General features: G+C 47.0%; 1 long non-coding RNA gene across 1 annotated transcript in view; it reads left to right on the top strand.

The window, feature by feature from the left end:
• The first annotated feature begins 414 nt into the window (after positions 1-414).
• The window catches only part of LOC135319756 (uncharacterized), a 129,253-nt gene continuing 113,111 nt past the window's right edge, over positions 415-16,556 (top strand). The window contains exon 1 of the long non-coding RNA XR_010378612.1: positions 415-528. This is a non-coding gene — a long non-coding RNA (uncharacterized LOC135319756). The remainder of the gene's footprint in view (positions 529-16,556) is intronic.

The following is a 16,556-nucleotide window of genomic DNA, read 5'->3' on the forward strand; positions in this document are numbered from 1 at the left end:
ATACAACCTGAAACTAACATTGTAAATCAACTACAATAAAAAAAAAATAAAGTTAAAAAAAACGGCAACTATAAGAGAGTAAATCTTAAAAGTTCTCATCACACACACACAATTATAACTAGGTATGGTGACAGGTGTCAACAGGAAAAAAATGCAACTATGAACCTGTCCATGTTAAACCGCAGGGGGCGTTTTTAACCCCACAGCTTCCCCGCGCCAGGGCGTGACCCGAAAGTCGCGAGCTGCGGCCGGCGTGCTGAGTGCCCCGCCCCGCAGGGTCTCGGGAGGGTGAAGGGCCATCTCCAGGTCAGAGTCCCGGGGACCCGGGCCGAACTCTGCAGGGCTGCGACCCAGAGCGCGAAGGCAGCGGGCGGCCACAGCGGAGCGCTTCCGTCGGAGGAGCGCCTTCTCCCGGCGCCGCGTCCTCCCCTATGCGTCTCCCTTCTCAGCACCTGTACCTGGGATTCTGGAAGGGTGCTCCTGCCCGCGCGCGGACCCCCCGGAGCTCTGGCCTCACCCCCCGACCGGGTGAGCGCGGCTGGCGGGGCGGCGGGGCCGGGCGGGAGGTCGAGGACCGGGGCTGGGGGAGCGGGGAAGGGGCGGTTCCGGGAGGTGGGGAGTGGGGGGTGTGGGGTGCGGGGTGCGGTCCGGGGCGGTGAGGAGGGGGAGTCCAAGCTGGGGCGGAACTGAAGGCAGGACCGACCTGGAGGCGGGGGCGGAGCCTAGGCGGCTGGTGGGCGTGGCCGGGGCGGTCCTGCCTGGAGCGCGCGAACCCCAGCCCCGGGGGAGCGGTGGCCCTGCAGCTGCGCGACCGGCGGCGCCGCGGCGTCTTCCGAGGGGAGGGACGGCGCGGGGTGGGCGCGGGCCGCCGAGGCGCAGCCGCCCCGGAGCCCGAGGAGGCGGCGGCTGACGCAGGACGCGCACCGAGGGCGCGGTCCCAGGCTGGGCGGGCGCCCCGGGCCGAGGTAAGGCGGGGGCGGGCGCTGTCGCGGGGGCGCTCGGGGCTCGGGAATCCCCGGGGGCTCCCAGGCGGAGGGAGCCTGAACCAGGAGTTGCGCGGCGCACCTGGCCAGACGGCTGGTCGCTGCATTTTGGGGGCCCTTCTGGGACCCACAGCTGAACCTAATCCTGTTTGGTAAACCAAGCAAAAAAGTTCAAATTTTATTTCAGCCTAGAGGAAGTGTTCGGAGGCTTTTAAGCCAAGGAGTGACATGACTTGTGTCAGGTTTTTAAACGCTCACTCTGCCTGTTAAGATCAAGCAGTGAGGCTCCAAGATTAGAAGGAGGGCAGTCGGTTGAGGGCCCTTATAGTTACTGGTAGAAGGTACTAGTTGGATTAGATGATGGTGGAAGTTCTGGAAATGCATTTGTGTGCTGTGTATGTTTTGGTTATCAAATGTGTGGCTTTTTTAAAAAATTAGCTTTATGGAGATTTAATTTATAATTTAATTATTTTCAACGTAAAGACTGATGCGTTTTGATAAACATGTTTATATTTGATAATAAAATATATATTTACATATAAATATGCATATCTGTGTGTGTGTGTGTGTGTATATATGTGTGTGTATATATATATATATATATATGTATATATATACACACACAACTACCATCACAGTCAAGGTCTAGAACATTTTCATCACCCCCCACAAGTTTCTTGGTTTTCCTTCTTGATCAATGCACCCATGAACTCTAGAACCAGAAGTTGTTCTTTCGGTCACTATAAATCATATAAGTACAACTGTGAAGCGTGTTGTATCTAGCTCCTTTCAGTCAGCGAATGCTTACAAGATTCACGCATCCTGTTTTACAAGTGTGTGGTTTACTCATTTTTAGTGCTGAGAAGTAGATACACCACCATTTGTTTATCTTCTCTTCGTTTGTTGACTGACGTTTGGATCGTTCAGATAATTTACAGGTTCCTACTCTTCTGAGCAAAGCTGCTACAGACATTCACAGGCAAGCCTTCATTCGCTACGAGTGGAATTGTTGGCCCGTACGATTCTAGGTTCAAGCTTTTAAGGGACTGCCCCGCCTTCTTTTTTGCAAGCGGTGGTACTGTTGTGCGTTCCCACTAATGATCTGTGGGAGTTCAGGTTGCTTTTCATTCTCACCAACGCTTTGTATTGTCAGTGTTAAAAACTCTATCCTTTGCTTACAGAATCCTGGTCTTGTTCCCACTGCTGATGTGCCTAGGCAAAAAGAAAAAAAAAATCATTTCCCAGCAGACAGCGCGGCCACACGACAAGGACTAAGTTGCAAGCAGGGGTTCCTGGGTTGGGCTACGGAGTGGGGGGGTCTCTAAGCTGGACACAATCCCCTCTGTCCTAGGTGGTGGCACTGGGAGAGGCCTCCCCCCAGCTACGCGGCGTGTGATCAGGGCTCAGGCTCTGAGATGCTCTTCTTACCATCCTGGTGGTTTGTGGTCCTGTGTGGACAGCTCGGGGGGCTCCTGCCTGGGTCCTTATTCTCCGCAGCCGAATGAATAATTCTCAGAGCAAGTTTTCAGTCCTTGAAGCTCCCTGTTGGGGTCTGGGATTAATCCCTTTGGGAGAGGTAGCCAGTCTGGCTACACCTTCCTCTACTTGGGTGTTGGTGGTTCCTGTGTCTACAGCCCAAGGACTGAGAGGCCCGAGTTGGGCAGAGATTCCAATTTCTTGGGTGATTTATCCAACCTTGGTGAAAAGACGACTTGTGAATTTTAAAAAGAGACATAGGAGCCTCCAGTCTTAGCTGCTCAAAGAAAATAGACTCTGAGTGAGAGAGGAGGAAATGGAAGCTCATTTAAATCCAGGCAGACCTCGCAGGTACCGCAGGTTCCGTTCCAGACCCCGGCAGTAAAGCAAGCATCACGGTAATGGGACCCCCACACGTATTTTTGTTTTTTTCCCTTGCCTGTAAAAGTTATGTTTACACTATACTGCCATCTGTCAAATTCACTGTGTCTAAAGAAAACAGTACATACCTTAATTAAAAAATGCTTCATTGCTTAAAATGCTAACCATCGTCTTGACAACTCGGGGCGGCCGCAGACCTTCCGTTTGTAAACAACACGGTATCTGCAAAGCGCAGTAAAGCAAGGTCTGCCTGTCCACCACACGTAATCAGGCAAGCAAGTAACACCTTAAACTCATTCGTCACTTGCCAACTTTCCACGGTGATAATATTTCTGGATCTTGTAGAATCCTTTGTGGGGCAGTTCCCACAAGGAGTATGGCATTTCCAACCAAATGGAATTCAGGATTTCTAGTGCCCATTTGTAAACTACTCGTTGACCTAACTCAGCTTCCAAGAATCCCATTCATAACTCTGTGGGTTTTTTTCCTCCTTTCCACTGTAGTGACAGAAGGTCCAAGAGTCCATCCATATACAGACTTTTCTCATCACAGCCTTGTCTGTCTGGCAGCCTTCCTGTAAGAAGTGCAGAAACTTCCTTTTTCTTAGGTCAGAGGTCAGAAAGCTACAGGGCGGGGCCAAGAGGTCCAGCCCATCATCTGTTTTGTAAATAACATTTTAGAGCTCAGCCACACATTTTCGTTTATTTATCTTCTCTGGCTGCTTTCAGAGCTGTGTGGGTCTGACAGAGCCTTGAAGTTCTCTTTTTCTTCTTCAGTCCTTAAACTACTTGAGTTGTACAGCGTAAAGCACAAAGAAGACCTGGCGAGTACTTGTCTAATGAAAGAATTTGTGAGTGCTGAGTGAACGAGGGTGTGCAGGATTGGCTGGAACTTCTTTTTCTGGTGGAATTATACAGTGAGGGCTCTGTCCTTGGGGACCCCAACAAACCTTGTCTGGGACAGTTTTTCCCTCTGTTTTAGAGGATCTCTTTCAAAGACTAAGAAGTGACTGAGGCTGAGTAGTCAAAACCTTCTAAGTAGGTAGCAGTTGTTCAAGATTCTTAGGAACCCAGGTGATTCCAAACTCAACACTCTCATTCTCATACTCAATACTCCGTGCTATCCACTGAGAAAGCATTTCATGGTGCAACTTTGTGATGCCACGGGGCTTTTGGAAACCTACACACATCTGATGAACATTCCCCAAGTCTCAGTTGCAAATTCATGGAGAGGGCATGAGATCTGTGTGTTCCTTAGGATGAGGTCAGCTGCAGTTAGTATAATACCACCCCAAAGTGGCTGAAATGATAGGAGTTTATGATATTTCATAATAAGAAGCATGGAAGTGGTTGATTCTATGGTTTATTAATCCAGCAGCACACCAGTGTCATCCAGATGTTTTGTTTTTCCACTCCAAGATCCAGTGCCCTAGCTGTCATTCTCCAGCTTTTTTCCTCATGATCGCAAAATAGCTGCAGCTCTTCCGGACATCACACCCTCACCCAGCTGTATCCAAAGGCAGTGAGAGGGATGTTTCTCTTCCAGTATATCTCTTTACCAGGAAAGAAAACCCTTCCACAAACCCTGCCACTAGTCTTCCGATCCCACTGGTCCACAGTGGGTCTTGGATTCAAAGGAGTTTAGTAAGGTGAAGACTGGACATTTTTAGGATCTGTAGTTGGGAGCAGGCCCTGTGGTCAAAGATGAGAGGAGGGACTGCTAGATAGGTAGCCAGTAATCGTCCTCACTCTCCAAAGGCCATATCTGTTTGATTCTCTGTTTTTCACAAAGGCCCTGGGTGTATGTGTCCCTGCTTCCTTTGATTGCTGAGGGTGTTTATCCAGTGGGCTTTGTCTGATTAATGCCCTTAGCTACTGCATGAATGAAGCCCCAGCAGAAAGGGCTCCTAGGCTCCTGGTGCATATGGAGACTTTGGGGAGGAGGGGGCAGTACCAGGGCTGTCTGGGTGCTGTATCCTTAGCAGCCCATCTCCTTTTCTTCGTCTGGGTTGGCATCATCTTCAGCAAGTTGACCTCCAGCAGCTCCGAGTGTCCCCCCTGCTGGCTTGGTCGCTTCAGGGAGATCACTGCTCTTCCCCATCGGGTCCAGCACAAGTCCTGGGGCTGCAGGTTCCCGGCTCTGTTGGGAGTAACTTGGATTATGGACACACCCAGAACCAGTCTCTGTAGCCAGCCCCAGGAGCAGGGTTGCGGGAGTGGTGAATAGATGGACCCCACCTGGGCTTTGAAAGCAGCAGACGGGTTCTAGTTGGGAAGATGCTGGGGGCGGAGAAACCGGAGGTGGCCAGGCCGTCACTGTAGTCATACTGATCCAGGTACTGGGCCTGAGAAGTCCAAATGTGATACTCCAACTTTCCACCCTCTGAAAACACTGTCTGTCTGGAAACTAGTGCTATCTATGGATTTTGTCTCGTAGGGCATATATTTTCTTAAACTATTTGATCAAGTAGTGATGTTTTCAAACTCAGAGAACAACACAGATGGTGTTTATGACTTCTGTGAGAATGAATTTTGCATTCCTTTCCGAAGAGAGGGGAAAGATTGCCTGAGAAGAAGTAAATACATAACCGGAGTTGCATCACTGGGAGGCATCCTCCCATTTCCAGCTTCTTCCCCTTTTCCTCTTTGCCCTTGTGAGACGCGCAGGACTGTCTGCTTTGGGAAGACAGGGTGTGCCTGTCTAGCAGACCTGAAAAGCCCATCCCATGATATTAATAAATACTGCTTATTTTAGCCTTTTTGTTGAATTATGCTATCAGATGAGATGTTAAATGCAGGCTCATGGCATGTGTCTGGCAGAGTCAGTATATGAATATATTCCTAGCAAAACAGCCTGTAGAAGCTGTAATCTTCCGAATTGTGACAACCTGGGGTGGAATCGTTTTTTAATAGAATATAACATAAAACTGCCTGAAATACTGTGATAAGCAGTTCAAAAGCTGTTAAATGTGAAGTCCCAACGCTTTGGGTGAGAAAGGCAGCTAAGGTCCTGATTTAAAATTGTATTGTAATGAACACTCACGGTGAGGCGATGTGAGTAAATGAATTTGAAAACCACATGATTATAAAGGAGGACAGAAGAGAATAGAAAGACAAGCAAATGTGAAAGTGTTCTTACAGCTCAGGCCAAACCAGAGGAAGTGAGTGGGAGACAGCTAACAGACTCCTTGCATGGAGACTAAGTACATCCAGATGGCTTGGCAATGGGGTTGTTCCTTCAATGAACATTGCTGTCCCTGTTTCCTTGTGTACACCTGTGGATTCCTAGCAATGAAAGTACTGGGTCAAAGTATATGTACAGCTGACCCACAGAGGCACAGACTTGCAGTCTGAAGAGCTGCCCCAGCTAACGTGATAACTGATGCTTATTATTTATGCTAACCTGTTGGGGGCTGATTTGTTATGCAGCAGCAGCTAACTGATACACCCACATTGATTTCTTTTTTCTCTTCAATCCTTTGACCCTTTACTATGTACACAGCATGTTTTAGAAAGTTTATCTATTTCCCCCTAATAGTCTCTAGCTCCATTAACATATTATTTTAGACTGAAACTGATAGAGACTTAATGAAAACTAGCTTCATGCACAGGGGCAGTTCGTTCACTCACATGGTGAGAAATCCACATGGATCAAGGTGGTGAAATCATATTATTAGGATCTCCTTTTGCTCAGCTCAGTGCGGCTTTATCACTTTCCCTTGTGATAGGAAGTTGAGCCCCCAGAGGCTCCAAGCTTTCGTTCAATCAGTTTAGGAGACTCAGAAACAGAAAGGAAAAAAAAAAGGGGGGGCTTTTCTTTTCCAATAATTACTTAAAGGATCAGGTTCAAATTTACAGATCTAGGGGAGCCCCATGTCTCTCTCTAAACTGTGCTGATGGGGTGGGATGCCCTGATTGGCTTATCAGTGGCTGGCATCCAATTAGCAGTATGTTAAGCCTCCCCCTGAAGCTGGCGGTGGCCTTGCCCCGTTTTCATTTCCTGGGCTGAGAACGGGGAAGAGGCGGTTTGCGTGGGAATGTTAGCGTGCTGACGTCAGAAGAAAGTAAAGGGGATGGTGGGTGGGCTGAAGCCATAGACGTCTGTCCCCTGGAGTTGTCACCTGAATTAGTAATGCTCAGTTGGAGTCTATAAACTGGTATATGTAATCACTCATTTAAAATTCCCTAACAGATATGCAATCATTTATTCTCTTTTTCATTATTTATTCAATTTGTCTGTTTGTTTTTTCTCGGAGTGGGGAGTTAATTAGATTTTTTTAACGGCAGTACTGGGGATTGAACCCAGGACCTCGTGTGTGCTAAGCACCCATTCCACCGCTGTGCTAAACCCTCCACCTCCATTATTTATTCACTTTTAGGAAAATTGGGTACCTTCGGTGTGCCAGGCCCTCCACTGTTATCATGTGTGGTGCTGAACCATCCGGGCACGGTTCCTGTATTCAGGATGTTACAATTCTAGCCGTAGAAGTAATTCTTAAAGACATAAATAATGAGTTACAACTATGATCAGAATTTTAATAAAAATTGTATCTATTTAAGGTGTGCAGTGTGATGACTGTCTGTCTACCTATTGACAGACACAGGTGTATCATAAAATGATTATAGTCAAGCCCAGTCACATGCCATCTCTTCGTGTAGTTACCTTTTTGTGTGTCTGTGTGATGAGAGCGTCTGGAATCTACTGGGAGCAAGTTTCCAGGGCTAAACGCGGGATTAGTAACCATGGTCAGCGTGCTGTGTACTGGATCTCAAGACGGTTAACCTGCTGGCCTTGTGCAAACATATCTGCCTTGAATATTGGAGCGCAATTCTTTTTCTAGACCCTCCGATGCCATATTTTGTGATGCTATTCCATCTTTGAGTTGATCTGGGAAATTCTTGATAATCCCCTTATGTAGCCAGCTCCACAGTGTGGCTGGAGTCTTCTCCCAGGCCTGGAACACGGAAGTTAAGTTAACACCCTTGTGTCTTTCATTATCAAAAAGACAATGTGAGTGTCTGTCAGCCGTCAGTTTGCTGTGTGACCTGCCCCTCGCCGGGCGGTGTTGCTCAGGCACTAATGAATCTTTTGTGTGAGGCAGTCCCCTGCCCCGAGCAGCGTCCTGCACATCGGATCATCCGATTCCGTTTCAGACAAGAGTGCCCTCAAGGCGCCCAATTAGCAGTGTGTCTCAAGGGCGTCGTGTAATTGCTTATTTTCCTAAATAACACAGACACACTGCGACTTAATTACGATTGTTTCACCGTGAAATAGAATTGTGGTAATTTCCAAATTAGTGTAGCTTAACATTAATGAGATTTGCTCAGTCTTATTGGCAATACTGTGACATGCCTCTACATTTGAAATTATTTTGTAAATTGCTAATGTCGTCTGTAGAAGAAAAACATTTCCAGATCTCTTTCTGGAGGTGAAATGGGGGTGCTTCAGGAAAAGTCTCTGTGCTAAACTTTCCTGGGTGATAAGGCTTGACTGCAAACAAAGGAAAACAAAAGACAGCTGTAGTCTTTCCAGTCTTTGTGTATCTCCAACATACCAGTGTTTGCTTTAATATCCACCGCTGAACACCCAAGTATGAGGAAATTTTTTTTTCACTAGGAGTCTGGAAAGCTGAATCCACCAAGAGTCAAGGGTCTTATATTTGAGACCTATCTCTGCCTGTGGGGTGTCCCCATGACCTTAGACAGATTAGGTAACATTTTTTTTTTCTCCAACAGGCTTATTTTATAAGTGAGCCACTCATTCCTAAGTAGCTCCTGTGTGTAAGCACTTTTCTAGGCATTCAAGGAAGGAACAGCACAGGGGGTGAGACTAGATTCTTAATTTCTCAGAGTTTACATTCTAGTCTAGCAGCCTAGACAGAAAAATAAATAAATAAATAAACACAGAGATGAATAAATAAAGCATCATTAAGCAAAGGCTAATGCGAGGATGCAAATACAACCAGGTAATATAATTGAGGTGGGAGCTGCGGCTTTGGGAGGAGGACCAGGAAAGCTGCTCTGAGCATGGTAACATTTGAGAGGCTGTGTGATTAATAGGGAATCAGCTGTAGAAAACTCCAAGCAAGAACAATCCAGGCAGACAATGGCACAGAGACCCTTGAGGTGGGAACTTACTGATTTCTTAAGATGCCTTCAGTTGCACATTTCAGTGGTTTCTGCTCTGCAGAAGTTGCCAAGCAGTGTCCCACACGCCGCATCCTGGGGTCCCCCGTTGTCACGGGCTGGGATTGAACCGACTGAGCTTTCATTCAGATGGTCTCACCATGAGTTGGAGGCGTCTAGTGAATGAAATGTGCGTGATCCCTGGAATGTGTGTCCACCCCTCCCAGCCTAGCACGAGCCCCCTTTCCTGCCAGTTTTCCAGGGTCATTAGCCAGCCAGTACAAAGGCAGAGAGGGACAAGACAGACTTGGCTGCTCAGACCTTACAGAGCGCTGTATCCCAGTTCCTTCCCGTTCCCCAGCAACTGCCCAAGAAGGTGTATCCAGTTTAAGTTGCTCATTTACAGCAGGGTATGATGATGAAACGCCCCAGCACCTCTAGGTAGGAGCGGCAAAACCGACATTGATAGAGGTGGTTAAAATCAGGCAGCTGGTATGTGTCTGACACGTTGATGAGGTAAGGCGTTGACTCTGCGAGGGAATGCGTGATGCTCTGATGGGTCCACCTGCTGCCTAGAAATATACCAGTCAGCAACGGTCGATGCCCAGTTCAACTCAGCCCACTGCCAGAACAGTCAACAGCCAAGAGTCAAAAGTTCTGTTGCCATCACTCCGTGCCCTGATGCAGTAATGTGCTGCTCTTTTTAATCCGTGATTCAAAAAAAACCTTCTCGGGGAGGGAAGAGAGAAATGATTAGGAGTTTGGGAGTGGCAGATACTAACTACTATATATAAAATAGATAAACAACAAGGACCTACTGTAGAGCTCAGGGAACTCTATTCAATACTATGTAATAACCTATAATGGAAAAGACTGTGAAGAGGGATATATATACATGTGTATAACTGAATCACTGTGCTATGCACCGGAAACTAACACAGCATTGTACATCAACTGTATGTCAATAAAAAAGAAAATGCTTCAGCAATACGACAGCCAGCTACTAGTGGGGTGACCTTATGAAAAAGGTAATTCAACTTTTGCATTCCCCTTAAAATCAGAGGTAGGAACAGAATCTCCTTTGCAGGATTGCATGAGGTAGCTGACGCATGCCAAGTGGTGAACAGGATACCGGCCAAGGGGACCGATGGTTGTCACCAGTTCTCTCCCTCGTCCTCGTCCTCGGTTGTCAGCTTCAGCGGTAGCTTCTCAGTAAAGCTCTCCTCGAATGCCCTATTTAAAATAACCACGTTTGTCTTCAGTCTATTCCTTTATCCTGCTTTATTTGGCGTCTTTGCATTTATTAGCATCTGACATGTTGTATGTGTCTTTGATCGGGGTCTGTTACACTCTTAAAAAACAACAACTTCATGATCATCGAAGCTTAGTTCTCCTCCTGGCAGGATTATCAGTGTCTAGAGAAGAGCTTGGCATGTAGTCGGTGCTCCGTAAATGCTTGTGGATTAAACCAGCCAATGTGATCCCAGTCTGTTGTGCCCTGCTGGGGTGTTACTGAGGTGAGCTCTGTGGACTGGTCAATGGCTGAGTTAGAGACGATGTTTGTCTCCTCTCAGCACATTCGCAGTCGGAGAATGAGCTGGAAAAGAATTTGGATCACTAGTTCAGGCTGCCAACTCAAGGACTTTAACTTTGGGGGGGGGGGGCGGGGAACGTCCTTCTGATACGCCAAGCATCACAGATCGACCGTATCACATGGTGACCGTCAGGGAGTTCTCCCATCTCCCTGCACTCCGCTGAGCTCAGATCCCTGCAGGAGAGATCTGGGGTCTACGGGATTATGAACCTCCCCTCTTCCATAAGAAGGAGGATGTTAGGAAGCACCTCGAATGTTCTATCCCACTCAAGGGCTGATGGGGGAGGAAGAGGCAGTGGTGGATGGAAGCATCATTGAATGGCTTTGGAAGACATGGCATGTGAATCGCTAATCTGGATCCTAAATCCATGGGATGAGTTGAAATCCCATGCAATTAAAAAAATAATAAAATGCTGGACCTCATAACAATTCACTGAATTTCTTGCCTGGCTGTAGATTCTAATTTGGAAGCCTTTTGTTTTCCTCATTGCAATCCATGAAATATACTGTCCTCTTAAGTTAATTTTCTTACAAAATGCACTTATTAAAATGCCACAAAAATTAAATCAGCTTAATTAACTTAAGCAAATGTAATTTTTTTTATGGAGTCCCTGAATATGACCTCGCATATCCACACTTACTTATTTCTGTTACGTGCTTCGGAAGTATGAAGAGACTAGTTTAACGGTCCCTCTGCAGACTAATACTTTTGTTTTAATGGAAAACAGAGTTCATCTTACAACAGCTTCCTCTAGCAGCACAGAATGAGTAAGTCACGGGAGACGGTCCTTCTAGATAATTAAAGTTCAGATTTAGCGTCTTCTTTCAGAAATGTCTGACTTGATCATTTGTAATTGACAGTAAATACAGACTATCTGGAAGCCGAATTTCCCTCTTTTTTCCTAGCCTGTCGGCACGGGGCTCCATGAGCCTGTGGTTTTCCTGGATGGCCGGAGGAACGTTAGGGACAATGATGCTGGCAATTATACAGGACACAGACGTGTTCCACGTAACATGCACCGTCACGGGATGTCTATGGTGGGTTGGGGACCTCACTAAGGGCTTCATGTGGCCATTCAGTTCTTCCTGCACCCATTCTTATGGATGAGTAAACCGAGGCACTGAAAGGTTCATTGCTACCTCGTAGGCTGACTGGGGTTTGAATCCATAATGTCAAGTTACGGCAAACACTGGTAAATAAATAAGTCAGATAGATTAGGTAAGGGCAGTGAGAGAATGGCCGTGTCATAGAACCCCAGGCGGTAAACGTCCGGCTCCCTGAATGGAGTGGGAGAAACATCTGTCTTCCCAGGTGCGTCCCGCAGGGAGCCGGCCTGGGATTCACGGGAGGAACTGCTCTCTCGTCGGGTGCCCGGTGGCCGCTGGCTCCAGCTCCTCCGGGTGTCTTTGGGTCCGGATGCTCAGGGAACGTCGTCAGGACCCTACTTCCCTTTTTTCCACATCTGAGCTCTGCTGCCGCCTGTGCGGTTCTTCCCCACCGGGTTTCCCCCGCGTGTTGACGGGCAGGACCACCAGCGTCCATGCCTTTCCCTTCCGGCTTAACGACTCTGGGAGGAAGGACATTTAGAAGGTCCCTGTCAGCAGCGCATCATGCAGACTTGGGTCCTTTGCTGTGAAGGGCAGACGTGGGACATTTGGTGGAAGTCGCATGAGATTTGATTACTAAGTGTGAGTCATGTACCGAGGTGAAAGTCTCGATTTCTGTGGCTGTGCTGAAGGTTTGTCGGTTTCGGTCGTGTGGTGTGACATACACACTCCGGTCACTTCAGAGTGCTCAGGCAGGAGACGGGCAGTTTGCTCTCAGGGGGGAAAATATTTAGTTCCTTCTACTGTACTTACAACTGTTATAAACTTTGAATATTTCAAACTGAAGAAATATTAAAGTTGTTAACTTATTATCTCTCAAACAGCTGTGCTCTGTTTGGGCCCCACGGGTGTGGCTGCGCTCTTGCTAGAGGTGGCTCTCCTCCGGGTGTGTCCCATGTGTGTCCCACCGGCGCCAGCAGACCAGCCCCGCCGTGCTCTTTTCAAGAAGACCGCAGAGGCTTGGGGAGCGGTTAGAACACCCACGACCTTTGAAATCCGAGGCTCAGACATGGAACCTCTTTCTGTTGGCCGGATCAGAGCTTTGGTTGAACTCCCAGTCCAAAGGGCCTTGTGGTGGGGTGGATTGGCATCGTCCTGTGGCAACAGGGCTGAGCACTGAGGCCAAGGACACAGCCCTGCCGCCGTATTGTAGGTGAAAGGCTGGGGGGGGGGTGTGGGGGTGCTGCAGGGGTGTCTTCCCCACCTGTCCAGTATGCCAGGGTGAAAAGCTCATGGAACAAGAATAGAGAACACCCAGCACCATGTTTGATCCATAACTAGCAATTAATAAAAGTTAGTTCTTTTTTTTTAAATTGAAGAATGGTTGACTTATAACACTGTGTTTGTTTCTAGTGTGCAGTGTAGTGATTCTGTTCCACATATATACATATGTATTCTTTTTCATATTCTTTTTCATCATAGGTGATTACAGGATATTGAATATAGTTCCCTGTGCTGTGCAGTAGGGCCTTGCTGTTTATCTGTTTTATAGGCAGTAGTGTGTCTGCTAACCCAAACTCCTAATGTGTCCCTCCCCCTCCCCCTTTTGGTAGCATATGTTTGTTTTCTATGTCTGTTAAATGTTAGTTCTTTTTATTTTAATTAGGTCCAATCGCCAAAAGTGCCTATTCTTAAAACAGGTGTTGGACCAAGAAGAAAGACTGAAGAAACATCTTAATCCTCCCTGTACCTGCCTTTATGAGGATGAAAAGAAATTAATTTTTTTTTTCTGGTTCCAAGCAGATGGTTGGAGTTAAATGTCTCCAGAGCATTAGGGTATCATTTGCATCATTAATTAAACTTTATACAATATTGCCTTCATAAATCTCGAGTATAAAAATAGCTGAAAAAAAGGTAGCTGCAAATGGACGTGGCTCTGGTTTCTAGACTGGTGATGTAAAAATGCCATCTACCTGCCGATCTTGTATTTCAACCACAGTGCGTCCGTGTTAAGATTTGGAGAGCGTGGTAATAAAAATGGAGTTAAACATTTGATAGTATGAGCCAATTTCGGGGTTTTTTTTTAAATGAAAGAAAATAAAGGAATAATGTTTGAAAACAGTTATAAAAATGGAAAGCTTAATGTGCAGGCCTGGATGCCAGTGGAAACACTTACTTTTTAGGACCCCCTGCTGTTTGAAGCTTGATTTTTCTCACAAACACAGCCCCTGCTGATTAGAAAGTATCTGAGAATTCAATCTAATTACATGCACCATTTTAGGACTTGGAAGTGATTCTTTTTTCAATTTTTTATTTTATTTTTCAAATTCTATTTTTTATCGAAGTGTAGTTGGTTTGCAATGTTAGTTCCAGGTGTACAGCAAAGTGATTGTTAAACGTATACATACATATGCACATACATACATATTTTTTTTTCAGATTCTTTTCCATTATAGGTTATCACAAGAAATTGAATACAGTTCCCTGTGCTCTACACAGTGGAGGACTTGGAAATGATTTGTCTGAAACATAATACAATTTAATCTCCCTCTTCACCCAAATTTATGCTTGCTGGTGGATGGGAACTTAGCGGATGTGAACTTAGCGGATGTGGAGGGCTGGGTCTATTTCAGAAGGAAATGCCTGCTTCCGGTCAGACTCAAGAAGCCACCAGTCTAATTCAGATGTACCACCAGCTCTGCCAGGACCAGTCCCTCTTCAACCCCAGGCAGATAAGAATTTATGTCTGGATGATCTGAACTGCTGACAGCCCACGGAGATTTGAATCAAGCCTGAATGCCCAGCCTTCTCTGTAGAATGATATATATTTTACTATCCTTTAGAAGAGGTTGAGTGTGTTATAAAAGATTTCAAATGCAAAGAAGGATCTCCTCTGAGTTTAAAAATTTTGACAGGAGAAAATTGAGCCAACCAGATAGTGAAATAACTCAATCATTCTGATGTGCGGTACATAATCTGTCTTTCTCACTTAATCCACCCCTGTGCCTTCCAGGAGAGAATTCTGGAAAAGTATTTAGCTAAAATGGGGAACTCTGTCCTTTGCCTGATTTATCTTTCTCAGTAAAATCCATTAATTTTTTTTCTACTAGAAACTGAATTTATTGTTCACTTTTTGAGGCAAAATTCATTGTTGGGGCAGGAGGGGAAGGTCTTAAATTTCCTCAACTTGAGATACTCTTGACCAGCTACTGAGCATCGTGTGAAAATTCAAACCTAATCATCTGGATTTGGAATTTGTCTCCGTTTCAAGTGAATCTAACAGACTTTGGTCTCATGGATTTCTGTGGACTGGAAAGTCTGGGTGTAGACCGGGGCTGAATCCTTGAAGAACTGAAAATGCTTCATGATTGCCCAAAAGTGGAGGAATGGGTTTTTCCTGAGCCCACCTTGGATGTAACAGCACAACAGCTCAAACTGAGCCCATGAAAGGAGCAGAAATGAAAAGAGAAGGATCTTTTTCTGCAGAACAGGGTCAGACTCGAAAAAGGACTCTACAGACAGCTGTCAGAGTGGAAATTGATCCAAGTTAAAAAAAGAAAAAAGGAAAAACGGAGCGGCAGAAAGTGACAAGGAAGGGCAGCGGGTAATCAGGGAGCAGCAGTCATCCTGCCGATGGAAAGTGGCCCGTCGTGGCCGGGATCGCGCATCCGTGGTTTAGGAGGTCATCCTCCTCACCCCCCACACAGGACCAGAGCCCTGAATAGTGGTGGGTTGTTTTTTTTTTCCCAGCACATTTGTCAGAATTGTGATCTGCCAGTTACGACTGGTGATGACAGCTCCGTCTTTTATCTGTTCCCCGACACCGCCTCCAAAGGCGTCTGTTTCAATGTGCATCAGCGAGCCCCCCGCAGCATCCCCCCAAACAGCGCCTCCCGGCTCGGAGGCGGCTCATTACACACGTCTGGTGTCTGGCAGTGTGTGCGCGAGTCCCTCTACCCAGACCTGCCGACTGCCTGTGACACAGGCCAGGGCTTGTCTGCAGACTTGGGTGAGGCTCCGTGTGTGTGTTGTGTGGACTGGCTGCTGGTCTGCGTGCTTCAGCAAGCCGTGGATAACTCCCAAGTCAGCGGGGTAGTTCTTCCTCATAGGTTCGTGGACCTCCCTCCCCTGATGGGATAGTAGGAGTGTCAGTGTCAAGTGAAGATGACGTGAATGTCTGCTTGCAGACATCTTTGGTCAATGCAATCTGCCATAGGTTTTACCCCGCAGCAGGTGTAAAACTCCAGTGGCCTTGAGGGAAGTGCCCTATTCAAGATGAGGTAAAAGATGCTATAGGTTTTTAATTGGGAACAGAAAGGGAGCAGGAGACTTTGGGAAAGATCCAGAAAGGGGCGGCAGAGATTCGCAGGGCAGACTTGGCCACCTTTTCTCATCTCCCTAGAATCATCTTGCTTCTAGAAAATATTTACCATTGGCTGACGAGGCGGCTCATTCATGGAGGATCTGATTACGAAGCCCCGATCTCTGTCCAGGGGAGCACAGTTTGCGGACGGGAACAGTTACTCAGCACAGCGAGCTGGCCAGGCCGTCGGAAACCTAATGGGACAAAAACAAGGTCGAGTTTTCTGGGAGAGCCAGGCCGCCGCCCTGTGATTTTACATCCAGTCGGAGTCCCTGTGGGCTGTTCGAAGTTCCCATTTAAGAGGCAGCTTTGTAGACCTGGGGCAGGGGGCGAGGGCTGCACCTAACCCTGGGTTTGTAAGGCTGCCCTCGCGATCCACCTGTTAGATACCCGGTTTGCCTGCCTCTGCACCCCTCTGACCTGCCAAGGCACTGGGGGCCCAGAGCAGAGTCGCACCAGTCTGTGCACATCTCTGCTAAACAAGGTCAGGCCCACGGCTCCGGAGAGGAGTGGGGTGTCCACCTTAAATACATGCACACTCACAAACAAGCCCACGTGGAAATCACAGCTCAAGAAATGAAGTGTTA

This window comes from Camelus dromedarius, chromosome 31, assembly GCF_036321535.1.
Source record: "Camelus dromedarius isolate mCamDro1 chromosome 31, mCamDro1.pat, whole genome shotgun sequence".
In the NCBI taxonomy this organism is placed as follows: domain Eukaryota; kingdom Metazoa; phylum Chordata; class Mammalia; order Artiodactyla; family Camelidae; genus Camelus; species Camelus dromedarius.